We start from the raw sequence: 7,585 nt of genomic DNA, 5'->3' as shown, positions 1-7,585 counted from the left end.
GACATCGAGCTCATGATTATTAGCTGCAGACCTTTTTATCTGCCTAGACAGTTCACTGTTGTAATTATCACAGCGGTTTACGTTTCTCCCAGCGCAAACACAAAAGAGGCTATGAGTGTCCTCTATTGGACAATCTCTGAGATGCAATCTGCACACACAGAGGGGGTTTTCATCATTGCTGGGGATTTTAACCAGGCAAATATGAAAACTGTTCTCCCTCATTTCTACCCACATGTGGATTTTGCAACTCGGGGAGAGAACACTCTTGACTTAGTTTACACAAACATAAAAGGTGCATTCAGAGCAGCCCCCCGCCCCCACCTGGGCTCTTCAGACCACCTTTCTGTGATGCTAATTCCTGCATACAGGCCCCTGCTGATCAGAGCTAAACCTACAGTGAGGCAGGTGAGGGTGTGGACTGAGGGAGCCATGGAGGCGCTCCAGGACTGTTTTGAGTGCTCTGACTGGGACACGTTCAAAGCTGCAGCAACTTATGAGGACATTGATGAGTACTCCATGACTGTGTCAGCCTACATCAACAAATGCATTGAGGACGTCAGCACTACAAAGACCATCATCACCTGAGCCAACCAACGACCCTGGATTACTGTGGAGGTCCATCAAGCGCTAAAAGCATGGAACTCAGCCTTCAAGTCTGGTGACAAGGAGGCACTCAGGACAGCAAGAGCCAACCTAAACCGTGCCATCAGGCTAGCGAAGCGGAACCACAGTCAGAAAATCCAGGAGCTTTTCCATGAAGCCAGCAAAACCAGCATGTGAAAAGGCATACGGGAGATCACTGAATACAACACTCCCTCCCCCTCGGTGGGTGAAGTTGATGCTGACTTTCTTAACGGACTAAACCACTTCTTTGGGAGGTTTGAGGCACTAAACAGCACTCCAGCAGTGAAGGCTGTTTCCCATCAGGAAGAGGAGGTCCTCTGCCTTGACACAGTGGACGTGTGGAAGACACTGAGGAGAGTGAACCCGCGGAAGGCCCCAGGTCCTGACAACATACCTGGGCGGGTGCTCAAGGAGTGTGCAGGTCAGCTGGCTGGTGTTCTCGCAGACATTTCTAACACCTCACTGGCCACAGTGCCAGCATGCTTCAAGTCTCCCTCAATCATTCCGGTGCCGAAGAAACCTCAAGTCACCTGTTTCAACGTCTACCGGCCTGTTGCACTGACTCCCATCATGGTGAAGTGCTTTGAAAGGCTGGTAAAGGAACACATCGTCTCCAGTCTCCCCCCAACACTCGACCCATTCCAGTTTGCCTACCGACGGAACCGCTCCAATGAGGACGCCATCTCCTCCGCTCTGAACCTGAGTCTGACACACCTGGAGGAGAAGAACACACACATACGGATGCTGTTCCTGGACTTCAGTTCAGCGTTTAACATCATCCCACTGCATCTGGTGGGAAAACAGGAACATCTGGGCTTCAGCACACCCCTTCGCAACTGGCTGCTAGACTTTCTCACCAACAGACCTCAGTCAGTCCGGGTTGGACAGAACACCTCTGATGTCATCACCCTCAGCACGGGCTCCCCTCAGGGCTGTGTCCTGAGCCCCCTGCTGTTCACCCTGATGACACACGACTGAGTCTGCATCCCCAGGTTCACCACCAATCACATCGTGAAGTTTGCAGATGACACAACGGTGGTGGTCGTGATCAGAGATGCCAACGACCAGGACTACAGTAATAATAATATCATCTTTATTGTCATTGAAACATACAATGAAATTTGTTCTCTGCTTTTAACCCATCACCCTTGGGGAGCAGTGGGCTGCCATGTGCGGCACCCGGGGGGGCAATCGGGGGTTAAGGGTCTTGCTCAGGGACCCAGAGTGCAGGCGCTGGGGATCGAACTGGGTACTTGCATCCTTCTCTGAGTGCAAGCACGCTGCTCTAACCACTAGGCCAACACTCCCCATACACTGAGACGAAGCTTGGTAGGCAATTTGGGGTTAAGTGCCTTGCCCAGGGGTACATCGACATGTGGCAAGGGGAAATTGGAATCAAACCCACAACCTTCTGATTGCCAGACGACTACTCAACCCATCAAGCCACAGTCGCTCCTATTCTCTGCATTTAACCCATCCCCATTGGGGAGCAGTGGACTGCCACTGTTTATAAGTCATATTTAATATTATCAGTCTTATTTAATATTTCAGAAAGGCCATCCATCCATCCATCCATCCATCCATCCATCTTCACGACTCGCTCATGTTATGTTCCTGACAAAATAAAAATCTCTTGCAGGTAATAATCACAGAAGCCAAAGGACAGTTTGAAAGGTTTATTGGTAAATCTGCACAGTGAGATGATTCTTCTTGTTTTAGATCAAGAATCCAGGACGGCACTAGGGGAGAGGTTAGTGTGTTACTGTCTGAAACTGAAATGGGTCTAGAATTTGTTGTTAAAGAAGTGGAGTTGGTTTCTTACTGGTGCACAGGTGGTGAACTCATCAGCAGAGGCTGAGGTTGGCAACAGATTGATGATTGGTTGAATTAGTTATTGTCTCCTTCTGTCCTTCTCTTCAAGGTTGGATGTTTGGACGATGGAGAGTGCACCAGGAGGTGAGTGACCAATAAGTTACAGATGAGCCTTTGAGTCAGGAGGGTGGCCAGAGGAGTGGTGTGGAGAGTCTTAGGGAGAGTTCTTCAAACAGACTAAGAGAACAACAAACAATTTGTTGGACTCGAATAACCGTTAAATGACAAAGGGAGCATATTTTTGGTAAGGAGAGAGTGCAAAGATAAGTGTAAGAACCCCATAAATCTTAGACACAAAGAGGAAGAGAGCCTGATTACCTCATGTGTGAGGACAACAACCTGCCATCTGTATCCAGAAACTTGGTCCTATTTCATGGGAGAGGAAAGTAAGTTTCTACCTGAAACTGAAATTGGTGTAAAATGTGTTGTAAAACTTTGTGATTGTCTACTTTTGTCCTTGAAGTTTTTGATTGGTGAAACCAACTTTGGAGGATGTACAGGCAGGAGTGCGGTCAGAGGAGCGGTGTGGAGGTTCTTAAGGAGATTTCTCAGAACAGACGCAGAGAATGGAAGTCAGTACTTTAGAATCAATTATCTGAGCATTGAGAAGGAAAACAGATTTATATTAATGAGATACAGCAAAAGGAAATGTAACAACTCAGGAATCTTAGTTACACAGAAGAAGATATTTTGATTACCTCTTGTAAATGTGAAGACTCCTTTGGGAAACCCAGTCCTATTTAAGATGAGACATAGGTGGGTTAGTATCCGAAAGGGAAATTGGTTTGTAGAAGGAGGGGAGACAGTGTCGTACTGGTGCAGAGGAAGTGAGGATATCCACTGAGGCGGAGCTTGGTCAGGAGATTGGTGGAGTTAATGATTGTCTCCTTCGGTCCTTCTTTTCCTAGTGGAAGTTGTGGATCGGCAAAATGTTGGAGGGTGAACTGGCAGGTGGTGAGAGAGTGACGAGTTATCGTGGAGCACTTGAGCCAGGAGAGCAGACAGAGGAGCGGTGTAGAGGTTCTCAAGGAGAGCTCTGAAAAAAGACACAGGACATGAATAACAATACGTTGGAATCCAATGTCTGAGAATGAACAAAGACAAGCAGATTTCTCTAAGGAAGGGACAGCAACAAGAATGTAAGATTTCAAGAAGTCCATGATATACAGAAGAGTAATGTCTGATTACCACTTGTGTGAGCAGAACATCTGAAGTCTCCCTCAGGAAACTCGGTCCTATTTAAGGTGAGACATAGGTGGGTTAGTATCTGAAACTGAAATGGGTTGAGAACCGGTTGTAGAAGGAGGGGAGACAGTGTCGTACTAGTGCAGAGGAAGTGAGGAATCCACTGAGGCTGAGGTTGGTCAGGAGATTGGTGGAGTTAATAATTGTCTCCTTCGGTCCTTCTTTTCCTTGTGGACGTTGTGGATCGGCAAAATGTTGGAGGGTGGACTGGCAGGTGGTGAGAGAGTGATGAGTTATCGTTGAGCACTTGAGCCAGGAGAGCAGACAGAGGAGTGGTGTAGAGGTTCTAAAGGAGAGCTCTGAAAAAAGACACAGATCATGAATAACAATACGTTGGAATCTAATGTCTGAGAATTGACAAAGACAAACAGATTTCTCTAAGGGAGGGACAGCAACAAGAAATGTAAGATTTGAAGAAGTCCATGATACACAGAGGAGTAGTGTCTGATTACCACTTGTGTGAGCAGAACATCTGAAGTCTCCCTCAGGAAACTCCATCCTATTTAAGGTGAGACATAGGTGGGTTAGTATCTGAAACTGAAATGGGTTGAGAACAGGTTGTAGAAGGAGGAGAGACAGTGTCGTACTAGTGCAGAGGAAGTGAGGATATCCACTGAGGCTGAGGTTGGTCAGGAGATTGGTGGAGTTAATGATTGTCTCCTTTGGTCCTTCGTTTCCTAGTGGAAGTTGTGTATCGGCTAAATGTTGGAGGGTGAACTGGCAAGTGGTGAGAGAGCGATGAGTTATCGAGGAACCCTTGAGCCAGGAGAGCAGAGAGAGGATCGGTGTAGATGTTCTTAAGGAGAGTTCGGAAAAAAGACACAGGGGATGAATAACAATACGTTGGAATCCAATGTCTGACCATCGACAATAAAAACAGATTTCTCTAAGAGAGGGACAGCAACAAGAAATGTAGGAATTCAAGAAATCTATGATACACAGAAGAGTAGTGCCTGATTACCACTTGTGTGAGCAGAACATCTGAAGTCTCCCTCAGGAAACTCGGTCCTATTTAAGGTGAGACATAGGTGGGTTAGTATCTGAAACTGAAATGGGTTGAGCGCAGGTTGTAGAAGGAGAGGAGACAGTGTCATACTAGTGCAGAGGAAGTGAGCATATTCACTGAGGCTGAGTTTGGTCAGGAGATTGGTGGAGTTAACTATTGTCTCCTTCGGTCCTTCTTTTCCTAGTGGACGTTGTGGATCGGCAAAATGTTGGAGGGTGGACTGGCAGGTGGTGAGAGAGCGATGAGTTATCGAGGAGCACTTGAGCCAGGAGAGCAGACAGAGGAGCGGTGTAGAGGTTCTTAAGGAGAGTTCTGAAAAAAGACACATAACAATAACAATACGTTGGAATCCAATGTCTGAGAATTGACAAAGACAAACAGATTTCTCTAAGGGAGGGACAGCAACAAGAAATGTAAGATTTGAAGAAGTCCATGATACACAGAAGAGTAGTGTCTGATTACCACTTGTGTGAGCAGAACATCTGAAGTCTCCCTCAGGAAACTCAGTCCTATTTAAGTTGAGACATAGGTGGGTTAGTATCTGAAACTGAAATGGGTTGAGAACAGGTTGTAGAAGGAGGAGAGACAGTGTCGTACTAGTGCAGAGGAAGTGAGGATATCCACTGAGGCTGAGGTTGGTCAGGAGATTGGTGGAGTTAATAATTGTCTCCTTCGGTCCTTCTTTTCTTAGTGGAAGTTGTGGATCGGCAAAATGTTGGAGGGTGGACTGGCAGGTGGTGAGAGAGTGACGAGTTATCGTGGAGCACTTGAGCTAGGTGAGCAGACAGAGGAGCAATGTTGAGGTTCTTAAGGAGAGTTCTGAAAAAAGACACAGAGGATGAATAACAATACGTTGGAATCCAATGTCTGAGCATTGACAAAGAAAACAGATTTCTTTAAGGGAGGGACAGCAACAAGAAATTTAAGAATTCAAGAAATCTATGATACACAGAAGAAGAGCATCTGATTACCACTTGTGTCAGCAGAACAATCTGAAGTCTCCCTCAGGTAACCGAGTCCTATTTAAGGCGAGACATAGTTGTGTTTTATATGAAACTGAAATGGGTTGAGAATGTGATGTAAAAGATGGGGTGATGGTTTCTTACTGGTGCAGAGGAGGAGAGGATATATGCAGATAATGAAGTTGGCAGGAAATTGGTGGAGTGAATGATTCTTATCAGTATCCTGGAGGAGAGGTAATGGGATTAGTATCTGAAACTGGAATGATTTGAGAATGTGTTGTAAAAGGAGTGGTGAAGATGTCTTACTGTTGCAGATGAGGCGATGATATCCACAGAGGCTGAGGGCGGCACAAGACTGGTGTGTGGTGGAGTTGGTGATTGTCTCCTTTCCATCTTTTCTAAGTTGGAGTTGTGGATTGGTGAAAGGGTTGATGGGTGCACTTGGAGGTGATTTACTATGCATTATATAGGAGGATTGTACCATAAGGGTCTCCAGAAAAACAGTTTGGTGATTCTGAAAAAGTGTCAGACTTGGGTTTGAATTCCTCTTGTGGCAGGAAAGGCATATGGCTTAAGATATGTCAAGTCTAAATGAAAGTTGTACTGGCTTGCTGTACTGACCCCTGAATAGGGGAGCTACTTAAAATAATCCTCCAGTCTGAGAGGATTTCATGAGCAAGGGTCAATATCCAGTAGTCAACAGGTGATGGGTTAGCTTACACGCTGGTTAGGTCACCAGTCCACCACAGCTGTATTTACCATTTTTTAGGAATCATAAGTGTGAGTTTTTTGTTTTTTCAATGACCTCAGGCAGGAAGGTAATTATAAGGTTATGGCTGGATTTTGTTTTTTTAATCAATCTGTTTTGTTCCATACTTTAACGAGTGTCACAAGACAGAGAAGATTTAAAGCTCTGACTAATAGCAGTGGTTGAAGTTAGTTTTAAAGAAACAATAAAAAAAGATTTGGGAGCCTTGACCAAAATAAACAAAATGAAGAAGCCTCAGACCAGCCAACCAGCTGATGATCACATCTGGGCCATCTCCCTGCCAATTCAAATGCTAGAACCCAAAGAGCAGAAAACAGGACTACTGCTAACTCCCAACTCAATTACAAAAAAAATTTCTTTAAAAGCATGGCTTGTTGACTGGCATGCTGGGGGATATAGAAGGGAGGAGCTGGGACCAAAGCTTTTCCCACATTTTGGTCAAAATGTCTACCTCAGATCATGTAAAATAATCAAGATGTTTTAAAATGTTCAAAGTGACACTGGATGTTTAAAATTTATAAAGGAGTGTGGTGATTCCTTAACAATTTAAAATAGCCACTCCATTCTTCCAAACAGTCTCGATGCTCAGAGGGGATCCCCACCCTGATGCTCCTTCCCACCTGCCACACCCGGAGAGCCAGACCGTTGCTGCTTTGACCTTTTCCTGTGTGACTCTGGCTCCTTCGTCCGAATGGGCACAGAGGCGATGCTTCTTTGTGGCTGTGTCCTCTCTTTGCTGTCAGCAGCCTGCAGCTTTGGCAGGCTCTTCTTCTGCCATCTGGATCACAACCACGGGGGGAATCTGCTTGTGCTTCTCACCAGCAAGTTCATGGAGGTCTATATGGCGTCTTTGAAGGGTGCAAGGGTGAGCTAATGATTGGCAACATCTTTCTTTGCTGCTTGTATGTTGCAGCTCACCCCATTAAGAGCTCAACCTCCCTTACTGGTAAGTACGGGAATTGTAAGGAGCCAGGCTGCGCCCACTGGTCTACAGCAGCACTGCACTCTTTGACCAGGTGCCTCACCGACTCAGGCGCGCCACAACCAGGTCGGGAGTAAGTAGATACAGTTGACATGCCCTGGGAGTGCATGACGGTCCTGACTGGG

General features: G+C 46.0%; 1 long non-coding RNA gene across 1 annotated transcript; it reads right to left on the bottom strand.

Moving 5' to 3' along the window:
* Window positions 1-2,285: 2,285 nt before the first annotated feature.
* Window positions 2,286-5,477, bottom strand: LOC118561174. Its single transcript, XR_004929826.1, has 7 exons — window positions 5,210-5,477; window positions 3,311-3,532; window positions 3,195-3,232; window positions 2,946-3,091; window positions 2,815-2,862; window positions 2,447-2,673; window positions 2,286-2,363 (listed from the first exon to the last, which is right to left on the bottom strand). It is a non-coding gene; the product is annotated as an uncharacterized LOC118561174 (long non-coding RNA).
* Window positions 5,478-7,585: the final 2,108 nt, after the last annotated feature.

Source organism: Fundulus heteroclitus, unplaced genomic scaffold (genome assembly GCF_011125445.2).
Source record: "Fundulus heteroclitus isolate FHET01 unplaced genomic scaffold, MU-UCD_Fhet_4.1 scaffold_577, whole genome shotgun sequence".
Classification (NCBI taxonomy): domain Eukaryota; kingdom Metazoa; phylum Chordata; class Actinopteri; order Cyprinodontiformes; family Fundulidae; genus Fundulus; species Fundulus heteroclitus.
Note: the sequence above shows the minus strand (reverse complement) of the source record. Positions and strands in the feature narration are given on the sequence as shown.